Raw genomic sequence first — 14,390 nt, 5'->3', positions numbered from 1 at the left:
GTGGGAAGGGGGGGAGGACGTGAGCCAGCAGGTGGTATAGGGTAAATCTGAATGCTGGGTTCTGGGATTTCTGTAGCCTATGTATGTGGCTGTAGTTTTACCACACGATCGCTGCGTAGTCCAGTAGGGGTCGTATGAGACATGTGACAATCCTGATGACATTTAAGACCTACACTTATCAACCAGAACATTATGACCACCTACTCAACAGCTGGTATGTCCATCCTTGACACGGATAACAGCGGAGACGCGTTGGAAGCAATGAGGCCTTAGCAGGTCACTGGAGAGAGTTGGCATCAAATCTGCACACACAAGTCACTTAATGCCCGTAAATTTCGCGGGGGGGGGGGGGGGGGGGCGATGAGATCTGACGCCACGTTCAGTTACATCCCAGATGTGTTGTTCGACCGGGGGTTCAAATCTGACGAATTGGGTGTCAGCATGGCAATTGGAACTCGTCACTGTGTTCCTCGAACCACTTTATCACACTCCTGGCCTTGTTACATGACGCATTATCTTGTTGAAAAATGCCACTGCCATTGGGAAACATGATCGTCGCGAACAACTGTACGCACGGATGCCCACGTGAATGTTCCATAGAGCATAATGGAGCTGCCGCCAGCTTGTCTCCGTCCTGCAGTGCAGGTGCCAAGGAGCCATTCCCATGGAAGATGACAGATTCGTACTGTCCTATCGACAGGATGAAAAAAGTATCGGGATGCATCAGACAATGCAACGCTCTGCCACAGTGCCAACGTCCAGTGCCGATCATTACGTGCCCATTGCAGTCACAGTTGCCGATGTCGTTGGGTTAACATAGGCACATCATAGGTCGTCGATTGCGAAGGTGCATCGTTAGGAGTGTTCGGTGCACTGTGTGTTCAGACACACTTGTACTTTTCCCAGCATTAAAGTCTGATGTTAGTTCCGCCACAGTTCGCCGCCTATCCTGTCTTACCAATCTGCTCAGTCCACGATGTCCGACATCTATAATGAGAGGTAGTCGCCCGTCGCCACGATGTTCAAAAATGGTTCAAATGGCTCTGAGCACTATGGGACTTAACATCTGAGGTCATCAGTCCCCTAGACATATAACTACTTAAACCTAACTAACCTAAGGACATCACACACATCCATACCCGAGGCAGGATTCGAACCTGCGACCGTAGCAGTCTCGCGGTTCCGGACTGAAGCACCTAGAACCGCTCGGCCACCGCGGCCGGCGTCGCCACGATGTCTGGACGTGGTTTCACCTTGGTTTCGCCACGCGCTGAGGACAATACACCTTGAACACCAGAAAAGACGTGCAGTTTCCTAAATGTTCCTCCTAAGCCTCCGGGCCATCACAATCCGTCCATAGATAGATCGCACACCTTCCCCTCATGACAGCGCGCTCACTAATACTACATACATCTTGCGTGTGCCTGACTGGCAGTCATTCCTTGCTATGTGACGCTGCTATTGCCCGCACGGGTTTATATCGATAATAGGTCAGTAGTCATAATGTTCTGGCTGATCAGTGTATTTTAGCCGAACGGAATCGACTAAACTCAATACTAACTCGTGCAAATTCTTAGAAATGAATAGTACGCCATGGAACGTTCTTGAAGTAACTTGAGACAGGCGTGTTTACCTTGTGGCCTCCGTTTCTTATTCAAAGTCTAGTTCACTCAAGAATTTATTTTCTCTAGTTCCTGAAGGGGAATCTAGCCGTTCCAGTTGTAGCCAGTGGTACGTCGCAATCAAACCTACAAAAAATTCATAGAATAATTATATGAAAAACTAGTCGAGCTTTCCGTCCTCAACGATTCTGCCTCACAACCTACAATATTCAATTCACCAAGGTCAAACATTGAAACAACTTGGATGAGGGATCCCCACCTACTAATCATGCATTAGAAAGGCAACAATCACACACACCTACAAGACCCTCATCTGTCCCTCTCGCATGCAACAGTTGGATGGATGACCTGTCCAAAATTTTATACTCCTAAATACTTGAGGGCCAGGTACTCCAGCTCGCTTTCCGTATCCGTGTATCCTCCCCCACTCTTTTTTTGGACCAACGTATGGACTTATCACATCTCTTAAAACTCCTGGGATATCTTCTTCAGTCCTATATCTCCTGCAGAGTCGAAACCCAACGACCCCACCCTTGAGAACCATATCCTGCTGCGGCGCCTCTATCACCCTGTCCCATTTTTTACATCTCCACACACTACATGTCCTTTCGAAGAGTAATTTTAATCGCCTGACGTTCCTAGATCAGGAAATCATTCCTGCAATCTACCCATCCTGTCATCGATAACCTCCCACTTTCTGTCCAATCTCATCTGCATCTAAATCCCTCATCTAGCATATGTACCAGGAGCCGACAGCACCAGCATCCTAAATGGCTCAATAGCAACAGACACCATTTCGTCAAGATTAAGATCGTTGTCTTTTCGCTTACAAATATAAGGTTTTTGTATTCAACAAATACTCTTGACGTCCAACGCAAATGCAGCAAAAAGATGATGATGATGATGATGTTTGGTTCGTGGGGCGCTCAACTGCGCGGTTATCAGCGCCCGTACAAATTCCCAACCTTTGCTCAGTCCAATTTCGCCACATTCATGAATCAGCAAAAAGAGAACCTTCTACCATCGAAAGCAGTTGCTGTTATTGAGGTGGCTTGCTTTCACACAGCAACTACACGGCCTCGTCTCAGGACCAAATAGGTGTAGAAAAATTATAGCAACACGGATTAGAAATAATTTACAACAATTTGTTAATAGATATGGCAAATGCGTTAATAACCATGCCGATCCAGCGTCAATGCGGAAAAAAAGGTAAAATAAAAAGAAGAGGAAAAATATCTTTCGTACCTTGAGAGTGGAGGGGATACGTTCACTTGAACTGGCCTACCGATGAACACTGGTTGTTTCAACACTGGTCTAGTCCTGAATCTGGTGAAGGATGACTAACTTAGCTAGTAGAATGTCCATTTGGGATTTTCTGGGCAACGATTGTAGAAGTCCTGATGTTGTCTTGAGACATGGTTTTGATATTGTCGAACTAACTGACTTTGTGGGGCCGTGAGTTTCTTTGGATTCACATCTAGAGGAAAGATAAACCTGGGAACTCTTTAGGTGACGTAAGATGGAACCATAACATAGTCCGAATTGCTTGCACCCTCTAGGTTGTCTGACCACAACTGCAGTATGTTGCGCCTCTATGGAGGCTGGCGTTGCCGTGTGGCGCCCTCTCTGTGTAAGGTTGTGTTTCGTATCTTCTGGCGGACACAGCAATGGTTATGTATCTCAGTTGTTGATGAGCCACAGAACGGCTGCTGCCAGCCAAACGCCCTAAGGGTGGTGCAGATTCAAAAGTAAATATAAATAAAAGATGTAATTGCACTTTCCTTGTAGACATATTGCGTCTCAACTTTTTCTGGGTTAAGGATAGGAGCTGAAGTAATGAATTAAAATTGGTGCCAAGGCCAGACTTGAACCCAGGTCTCTTGCTTACGTCAGTTCTATCCTTATCGAAGATAAACTTGAGATTCAGTATGTCTCCAGGAAAATGTAATTACATCATATCAATAGATCACTTACGCCTGAGGCACAGGCAGGATTTCCCCGTTACATACGAAGCTATGGTTCTATTCCAATACTGGACAGCCTCAGCAATACTGAAGATTTAAGAACACGAAAATCAAGCTGGGGTGAGGTATGAATTGGAGTTTGTGATAGGAAAGGCACTGGACTAGGGTAGACCAAGCCGGAATAACACAGTGCCAGCATAATGAATTGGATAACACATATGCCTCGTAAACAAGAGACCTAGGTTCAAGTCCCAGCATTGGCATAAATTATAATTAATTACTTCAGATTTTCTCCTTATCAAAAATAAAAAATATAAACTAAATAAGTTGATGATTTAACTTGTGTTAAATTATTATTCATTGAATTTGTAAACTGCTTTAGTTTACTACCTGTTTACTGAACTTACACTTCTTAAAAGTTAGAAATAAATTTACGTGGATTACAGACTGAAACATTTGATTGCTTTTCTTGTGTGATAGAAGATAGACGTAAAGAAGTAACGAGGTAAGGTTAGCTAAACAGTTTTATACATAAAATTCAACCGGAAGGAAACTGTGCTTTTAAAGTTGCTGGCACCGGCGTAACTAACCTCTAGCTCTCGCAAAACATCGGAGCGCTTAACGCTTGGCCTTAGTTACGCGCCGCCTTGTAGCTCTTGTTGGAGAGAAAACGAGTGGTGGTCCTTGCGGCATGCCTAGAGTGACTGTTGGTATGGCGACGAGAACACGCACCGCGGAACGTGCGAGTAACGGTGGCGGTGAGCGGCCAGAGAAGCTACCTGTTCTGTTCACAAAGATCACGGTCACCTAGTCTGGCAGTACGGCTGTCCGCCGTCTGCTGTCTGCTGGAGCAGCCAGCAACTGCCGTCTGTCCTCCATTGATCGCTTGGTCCGAAACGACTGTGAGTGTAAGGCTGCGGTCACAGTGGCTCCGATATCAGAGGATTCGGACTGTCGGTCTTTTCAAACCAGTGCACCATTATGTGCGCGGTCACACTATAGCCGATCTTATCTCCCGAACGTACAGGCTTAGGACGACAATCGGTGAAATTCGGATCAGTTTGTTTGATTCGGTCAAATCGACTGACGTTCTCGCACACGAAATGTGAAGCGTGAGGAACTGTTAAGTGTAGTCCGACAAAGAGTGAGTTTGTGGCATTCTGAGGATGAAAATATCATAATCGGGATATAGTTCGGAATCTATAGACTGAAATCTAAAATGAACTGCTACGTCGTAAAGAAAAATTGATAATTAACTTGCTACCTTGACCTTTCACTTTGACACAGATAAGACAGGTACTGCATTTAAACTCACTTTTGATTCTTTTTCCTAGGTGCATACATTCTATAATTTTTTACCTGTCTAATACAAACAATCTATGAAAAAAATTTGACTATAGGTGAATATGTTTTCTTCGTGGCTGCTGTAAGGAGAGAACGGGTTAGGTGCAGGATGAGTTGGCGATCGCAGGTTTCCGTTTCACTGGTTCCCAGAGAACGCCAAGCAAAGTCGGAGAAAACTGCTACAACTCGCGATGAAGACTCTGTCTCTCGTGGCACAGTCGCCGTAAGATTTTATGGAAACACTTTCAGAATGAGAAGGTTGAACAACAGTGGCAGTATGATATCCTATGACAAACAAACTGGTCGGTTAGGGAACGTCTTGAACACACAAGCTGACGGCGAAATATTGTGCGTCGTTCGGACCGTGATTATAGCAGATTCGTCCAGTATTGTTCAAATGGTTCAAATGATTCTGAGGACTATGGGGATTAACATCTGAGGTCATCAGTCCCCTACAACATGGAACTACTTAAACCTAACTAACCTAAGGACATCACACACATCCATGCACGAGGCAGTATTCGAACCTGCAACCGTAGCGGTCGCGCGGTTCCAGACTGAAGTGCCTAGAACCGCTCGGCCACAACGGCCGGTCCCAGTATTTTTAATTCGCGAAGAAATCACTACGCACTATATTGCTAAACACACTAATAGTTTTCATGAAGGTTCGGGGATCCAACACCGAATAAAAGTTCGTAAACGATATTTACCTTCTTTTTCACAAATTAAATTTTTTATTCCTGATAATTGCGATTACATTTCACTTCAAAATTTCGTGCTTAATCGTAAGGCTCTGTTCGGCCGTGTAAATTTGGAGATTTGTTAATAATTTTAATGCGGGTGCTCTTGCACATCAAACAGTGGGGGCAAGTTGTCGTTTGTTGCCAAAAGGTCACAGAGCAGTACGGGATGACTTGTAGCTACGATTGTTATCTGGCTTGCTTGGGCGCCTGAGTGACAGGTGTTCTCAAGTTGGGAACATAACCGATCCCAGCAGGCACATCATCAGATCCACATACATTTTTGAGGTGCTTAAGGAGGGGGATATTCACTGGTTACTCTGTTATCAGAAATGCGACGCACTTTAATTCAAAGAAGAAACAGTGATACTAAACTAATAAAATTACCAAAAATGGCGATCTTACAAGTTGAGAAAAACTGTAAAGGAATATCTACAATTCTTCTATGAATATTATATTCGCGATGAACTGCCAGTCATTTAAAAAAAAAAAAAAAAAAAAAAAAACTAAGTGCATCTTCTCAGTATTTTATATGTGAGCTAGAATATAAACTTTTACAAGAAGCTTTACTGTAGTAGCTTCTTAGTTCAATACAGATAGCAAGTGTCCAGTAAAATCGTTGGCTGCACTCTCTTTAGAAAATACGTATATTTTTCACTAAAACGTGACGTTCTAGTGTTCATACACAGCAAGTAACCTACACGGGTGGATCCTCTTGACATGAAATGAACCGATGCATTAATGGGCTGTGCCCCATCCACATACTGTACATATTAACAACACTTCAACGCAACGCTGTGACAGTGTAGCTGGCTTCACGGAACACAAGTTGTTACCTCCAAATTCCAGGCAGTTATTCACCTGTACAGGAGGTCACTGCATGGCAATGCGTGTCACAGAAAGTGCTGTTCTGGGTGTCAATTTTCAGTAAGAGGTTTAAGAAAAGGAACTAAATTGGCTGCTTGGTCCCTTGCCCCATAGCGATTTCTAACTCATGCTCATAAACTAAGGATAATTGCAGAATGTGGTGCCACACAACGTGGCACTACACAAACCTGGCACTAATAGCATAGGCACATAGGGAACACACACGACACAGATCTGTAAGTCCATGGTATTGGTGATAAGTTTAGAAAACCGTCCTGAAACACACGTGCTGCAAAACGCCACTGTTTCCCGCGCATGAACTCCGACATCAATATGGAATATGATCACCATGCACACATACACAGGCCGCACAATGGGTCGGCATACTGTGGATCAGATGGTCAAGCAGCTGCTGGGGTATAGCCTCCAGTTCTTGCACCAGTGCCTGTCGGAGCTCCTGAAGTGTCCTAGGGGTTCGAAGACGTGCAACGATACGTCGACCAAGAGCATCCCAGACGTGCTCAATGGAGTTTAGGTCTGGAGAACATGGAGGCCACTCCATTCGCCTGATATCTTCTGTTTCAAGGTACTCCTCCAAGATGGCAGCTCGATGGCACCATGCGTTATCACCCTTCAGGAGCATATACTGGTGCAAAATGACGTCCCGATACACCCAACCTGTTACAGTTCCTCTGTCAAAGACATGCAGGGTTCTATGTGCACCAATCATAATCCCACCCCACATCATCAAACCACGACCTCCATACAGGTCCCTTTCAAGGACATTAAGGGGTTGGTACCTGGTTCCTGGTTTACGCCAGATGAAAACCCGGCGAGAATCGCTGTTCAGACTTCACCTGGACTCGTCCGTGAACATAACCTGGGACCACTGTTCCAATGACTTTGCACTGTGTTCTTGACACCAGGCTTTACGGGCTCTCCTGGGACCAGGGGTCAGTGGACTGCACCTTGCAGGTCTCCAGGCAAATAAACCATGTCTGTTCAGTCGTAAGTAGACTGTGTGTCTGGAGACAACTGTTCCAGTGGCTGCGGTAAGATCCCGAGCAAGGCTACCTGCAGTACTCCGTGGCCGTCTGCGGATACTGATGGTGAGATGTCGGTCTTCTTGTGGTGTTGTACACTGTGGACGTCCCGTGCTGTAGCGCCTGGACACGTTTGGTGTCTGCTGGGATCGTTGCCATAATCTTAAGACCACACTTTGTGGCACACGGAGGGCCGTGCTACGACCTCCTGTGTTTGACCAGCCTTCAGTCGCCCTGGTATTCTACCCCTCATAACGTCATCAATATGTGTTCTTTGAGCCATTTTCAACACACAGTCACCATTAGCACGTCTGATAACGTCTGCACACTTACTCGCTGCACCGTACTCTGACATGCACCAACACACCTCTGCGTATGTGCACTGCTGCCAGCGCCACCGTGCGACGCAGGTCAAATGCACCGCATGGTCATACCCAGAGGGGATTTAAACCCGCAAATCGCCCACCAGAGCGTCGCTTCACCATGTATCAGCATTATCCTTAATTTATGAGCATGAATGTAGATTCAGTTACTGAACGCACGCACCACCTGTGGTGAATAGGTACATGCAATTATGCAGGCACTGTGTCAGGTTAAAAATTAACTAGATACTAATTTGGTCATCTTCTACGATTTCCTTAGATGATTTGAAGAGATCCACATTAAATAACACAGCTCATTTCTTTGTTTAGGGAAGAAGGTGCTATTCTGCCGGGCCGGACGGGGACGGGGAACAAGAAAAGGAAGTACAACGTTAGATCTGAAACTGTCTAGCACGGATGAAGCAGTTGACCTGTTAGAGATGAGCGTCTGAAGATGTGCCTTAACCGATAAACCGCCTCTCACTGGCCCGAAGTGATTTAGGCCTAGAACTGGATACGTAATCATGGTGCGCGGAAAGGATTTTGAACGCTGTTTCTCCCGGTTGCGATTCCAGCTCCACCGGATCTCTACGGAGGCGGTGGACCTGCGCAGGCAGTGCCGACGTGGGGACGTCGTGAGGAGGCTGTGATCGGAGAGCAAAGTGAGCGGCCTCGCCGCTATGCCCGGCACTAGCGCCGTTCACCTTGGAGCCCAGCCCGGCCTGCTTTGGCAGCGCTCTGCACACGCCGCCGTTCTCGCATTGGCAGCTTAGGCTAGGCGACTGCTTGGCAAGGTGCTCCTGCACAGTCTCAACCACGTGCAGCGACGATGCATCGATCTCCCTTACATGCGACAGAACGACGACTAGATGGCTAATATCGTAATAAGCTGCTGACGGGCGTTGATATATATCAACGGGGACAGGTGAAAATGTGTGCCCCCGACCGGGACTCGAACCCGGGATCTCCTGCCTACATGGCAGACGCTCTATCGATCTGAGCCACCGAGGGCACAGAGGATAGTGCGACTGCAGCGACTATCTCTCGCACGCCTCCCGCGAGACCCACATTCTCACCTTGTATGTCCACACACTACATTCGTAGTGTCCCACCCCAGCACACTCATTACTCGTGGAAGACATTCTTACCAAGTCCCGTAAGAGTTCGGGTAATATGGGCGCATCAGCACAGAAAATGAAGGTCATGGCCGGTATTGCCAGAACTATATACCTATATGGATATGGTGTCTGTTCTTTCGGACATGTCCGAATGTAGTGTGTGGACATATAAGGTGAGAATGTGGGTCTCGCGGGAGGCGTGCGCGAGATAGTCCCTGTAGCCGCACTATCCTCTGTGCCCTCGGTGGCTCAGGTGGATAGAGCGTCTGCTATGTAAGCAGGAGATTCCAGGTTCGAGTCCCGGTCCGAAAGAACAGACAGCATATCCATATAAGTATATAGTTCTGGCAATACTGGTCATTACCTTCCTCTTCTGTGCGGATGCACACATATTACCCGAACTCTTATGGGACTTGGTAAGAATGTCTTCCACGAGTAATGAGTGTGTTGGGTAGGGACACTACGAATGTAGTGTGTAGATCTACAAGGTGAGAATGTGGTTCCCGCGGGAGGCGTGCGAGAGATAGTCCCTGCAGTCGCACTATCCTCTGTGCCCTCGGTGGCTCAGATGGATAGAGCGTCTGTCATGGAAGCAGGAGATCCCGGGTTCGAGTCCCGGTCGGGGCACACATTTTCATCTATCCCCGTTGACATATATCAACGCCCGTCAGCAGCTGAAAGTATTAATATATAATTCTAATTTCATTCTAGACGGCTGCAGGTCATCAATGGTGTCTGTTCTTTCGGACATGTCCGAAAGAACAGACACCATATCCATATAAGAATATCGTAATAAGTGAGTGTGGCATAGAAAGGAAACTGCAACCGCTCAACAGAGCGAAGGCCACTGAGCCTCACCCGATATCAATACGATTCTGGGCAGAGCATATGAAAGAACGATGTTAGAAAGAATCCCGCGAAGACCTGGTAAAATTGTTGTTTATTAGACTACCACGGGTTTCGTGTCCTAAAGTCGCAGTATCAGTAACGACCTACATGGTAAAGTGCAAAGTACAGTGTCACCACATTTTGTGGATATTAAAATTAATGAAAGAGTGTCCAAAATATACTCACAACATTAAATGGTCATGCCGCACTGTCCTAACGGATACATTCGTCTTACGTCCCACAATGATTTCTGCGGCTATTTCACACGTGTTGCTTGCCTGTTAGCACTGAGAACCTCACGCATCCACCGCTGCTCTCGGTTGTTAAGTGAATGTCGTCGGCGACTTTGTTGTCTGTAGTGAGAGCCAAAGCCTGAAATTTGGTACTCTCGGCACTTACACTGAAGAGTCAAAGAAACTGGTACACCTGCCTAATATCGTGTAGGGACCATCGAGCACGCAGAAGTGCCACAACACGACGTGGCATGGACTCGACTAATGTCTGAAGTAGAGCTGGAGGGAACTGAACACTATGAATCTTGCAAAGCTGTCCATAAATCCCTAAGATTACGAGGGGTGGAGATCTCCTCTGAAGAGCACGTTGCGAGGCATCCCAGATATGCTCAATCATGTCCATGTCTCGGGAGTCTGGTGGCCAGCGGAAATGTTTAAACTTAGAAGATTGTTCCTGATGCCACTCCGTAACAATTCTGCACGTGTAGGGTGTCGCAGTGTCCTGTTTGAAATGCACAATGGCCACGAATAGATGTAGGTGATCAGACAAGATGCTTACGTACGTGTCTCCTGTCAGAGTCGTATCTAGCCATATCAGGGGTCCCATATAACTCCAACTGCACACGCCCCACACCACTACAGAGCCTCCAGCAGCTTGAACAGTCCCCTGCTGACATGCAGGGTCCATGGGTTCATTAGGTTTTCTCCATGTCCTTACACGCCCGATGTAATTTGAAACGTGACTCGTCAGACCAGGCAACCTGTTTCCAGTCATCAACAGTCCTGTGTCGATATTGACGGGCCCAGGCAAGGCGTAAAGCTTTGTGTCGTACAGTCATTAAGGGTACTCGAGTGGGCCTTCGACTCCGAAAGCCCGTATCGATGATGTTTCGTTGAATGGTTCGCACCCTGTCACTTGTTGATGGCCCAGCATTGAAATCTGCAGCAATTTGTGGAAGGGTTGCACTTCTGTCACGCCGAACGATTCTCTTCAGTCGTCGTTGGTCCTGTCGTTGCATGATCTTTTTCCGGCCGCAACGATGTAGGAGATTTGATGTTTTACTGAATTCATGATATTCACGATACACTCGTGAAATGGTCGTACGGGAAAATCCCCACTTCATCGCTACCTCTGAGATGCTCTGTCCTATCGCTCAAGCGCCGACTATAACACCACGTTCAAACTCACTTAAATCTTTAAAACCTGCCATTGTAGCACCAATAATTAATCTAACAACTGCGTCAGACACTTGTCTTATATAGGCGTTGCCGACCGTTGCGCCGTATTCTGCCTGTTTACGTATCTCAGTATTTGAATACGCATGCCTATACCAGTTTATTTGGTGCATCAGTGTACTATTCAGTGAATATTCTCAACAGCACGGCGAGCGAAAGGTAATGAAAACGTTCTCCATTCATTTAGGACAGCCGGCCGAAGTGGCCGTGCGGTTAAAGGCGCTGCAGTCTGGAACCGCAAGACCGCTACGGTCGCAGGTTCGAATCCTGCCTCGGGCATGGATGTTTGTGATGTCCTTAGGTTAGTTAGGTTTAACTAGTTCTAAGTTCTAGGGGACTAGTGACCTCAGCAGTTGAGTCCCATAGTGCTCAGAGCCATCTGAACCATTTAGGACAAATTGTTGATAGGTGAAACTTGTGGTTGCAGAGGCAGTGTTATAGGTCCATCAGTTTTCACATTATATATGAATGACCTAGTAGATAAGGCCGGTATTACTCTATCAAATTTCTTTGTCAAAGAATTGATCAAAGATTTGATCAAATATTCGCCAAATATATTTGACGAAGATCTTTGACGTGGCGCTAAAAAGGGTATCACATTGTCGTCATATTTTTCGTCAAAGTTCAAGATGGCTGACAACAACAACTTGTTATTAACCGCTGCAGTTGCATGTACCTCAATTGCACTGTGTGCACATGCGGAAAAGAAGCGGAGGAAAAAAAGGAAACGTGCCTGGGTGAAGCCGTAGGTTTTACGACGACACAATAAAAGCATTCAACAAACTTGTTACGTGAACTTATAGTAGAGGACGTCAAGTCGTACATCAATTACTTAAGAATGGATGAGCATACATTTCAGTATGTGCTCAGTGAAGTGTATACTCAAATCATAAAGCACAAACTCACAAGAACTGCTGTAACTACAGAAGATAGGCTCACTGTAACACTCCGATTCCTTGCTACAGGAGAGAGTTAGGTTAGGTTAGGTTAGGTTAGGTTGGGTTAGGTTAGGTCAGGTCAGGTCAGGTCAGGTCAGGTCAGGTCAGGTCTCGGTCTCCAATCTTCTTAACCTATTTTTGTATGCACTGTGCCTCACGTTGTAAAGTGCCTCATCAGCTTCATAAATCTCTATTAATTATGTAGTTGACGGTACACACCAATTGTATTTACCGGCAATGTTTATAACAACACTACAGATGACGGAACGCTGCAGTGATGCTAGCGCTCCACGTGGTGACATGTCACATTGCAATGAACAGAAGACAAGCTACTTCTTTGATCAAATCTACAGCGAGGCCGTAGATTTGATAAAATTTATTTGACGACGGACGAGATTTGACAAAGTTCCCTATTACACCATCAAATTTCTTTGACAAAGATATTTGATAGTGTAATACCGGCCTAACGTCGGAAGTTGCATGAGGCGTCTCGCTGATGATGCAGCTGTATACAGTGAAGTCGCGATGCTATTAAATTGTAGCGAAATGCAGGAAGATCTGCAGAGGATCGACGCTTGGTGCAGGGAGCAGAAATTGACCCTCAACGTAAGCAAATGTAACGTACTGCGAATACATAGAATATGATTACACGATGTCAGAACAATCACTAGAAGCAGATACACTCATAAAATATCAAGGCGTATGCGTACGGAGCGATTTGAAATGAAGCGACCACATAAAATTAATCGCAAGGAAGGCAGATGTCAGACTGACATTCATTAGAAGAATCCTCAGAAAGTGTTGTCCATCGACGAAGGTGGTAGCTTACAAAACACTCGTTCGACATATGCTTTAACATTGCTCGCTAGTATGGGGTCCGTATCGGATAGAAGGAAACTTAGAAGATGTAAAGGAAAGTAGCGCGTTTCATTACATGTCCATTTAGTAAGCACGAAAGCGCCACAGAGATAAACAAAGAGCTCAAGTAGCATAAGGTGCAAGAGAGATGTTCGTCATTACGGCGTGGTTTATTCTTAAAGTCTAGCTCCAACTATCATTCCGCTTTCAGTGTCTGTTGATTACGGTCGTTCGACCATAATCACGTCGGAAACCTTTCCAAACGAATCACCTGAATACAAATGACAGCTCCGGCAATGGAGTGACGATTTAATTCCTTGTGTGCGCGATACTACCGCCATCTGTATAGGTGCATATCGCTGTCGCGTGACTTTTGTCACCTCAGTGCAGAACAGCTATTAAGCGTGGGTTATTGTCCGATGTACATGTTACGTACGAGAAAATGCTGTACTTCAGTTAACTTTGTAAGAGGCGTTCCAGAGCTTAATACTTCATCACTGGGTTCAAACATTCATGTCAGGTATTATATGATAGCTTGCGCTGACAGTAAAGACGTGTAATAAATGTGTAGGTGCTGAAGATGTAATGAAACTTCCTGGCAGATTAAAACTGTGTGCCGGACCGAGACTCGAAGTCGGGACCTTACCCTTTCGCGGGCAAGTGCTCTACCATTTGAGCTACCCAAGCACGACTCACGCCCCGTCCTCACAGCTTTACTTCCGCCAGTACCTCGTCTCCTGCCTTCCAAACTTCACTAACTTCCAGGAGTGCTAGTTCTGCAAGGTTCGCAGGAGAGCTTCTGTGAAGTTTGGAAGGTAGGAGACGAGGTACTGGCGGAAGTAAAGCTGTGGGGACGGGGCGTGAGTCGTGCTTGGGTAGATCAGATGGTAGCCGGCACGGTAGCTCAGCGTGTTCGGTCAGAGAGCCGGTTGGCCTCTGTAATAAAAAAACTGAGTGGAAGGATCAACAAACGAACTTTAACGGATGTCATGTGACGTCCGCAATGACCAAACCCAACGATCAACAACGAAACAAAACAAAAAAAGATGGTGGAGCACCTGCCCGCGAAAGGCAAAGGTCCCGAGTTCGAGTCTCGGTGCGGCACACAGCTTTAATTTTCCAGGAAGTTTCATATCAGCGCACACTCCGCTGAAGAGTGAAAATCTCATTCTGAAGA

The 14,390-nt window shown here is 46.1% G+C and overlaps 1 protein-coding gene and 1 non-coding gene across 2 annotated transcripts in view; both read left to right on the top strand.

Moving 5' to 3' along the window:
* LOC124622426 (atrial natriuretic peptide-converting enzyme) overlaps positions 1-14,390 on the top strand; it is a 276,927-nt gene that overhangs the window by 58,402 nt on the left and 204,135 nt on the right. The window lies entirely within an intron of this gene.
* Trnap-ugg lies at positions 9,613-9,687 on the top strand. The gene has a single exon. It is a non-coding gene; the product is annotated as a tRNA-Pro (tRNA).

Source organism: Schistocerca americana, chromosome 1 (assembly GCF_021461395.2).
Source record: "Schistocerca americana isolate TAMUIC-IGC-003095 chromosome 1, iqSchAmer2.1, whole genome shotgun sequence".
NCBI classification, from domain to species: domain Eukaryota; kingdom Metazoa; phylum Arthropoda; class Insecta; order Orthoptera; family Acrididae; genus Schistocerca; species Schistocerca americana.
This window is presented reverse-complemented; position numbering and strand designations above follow the sequence as displayed.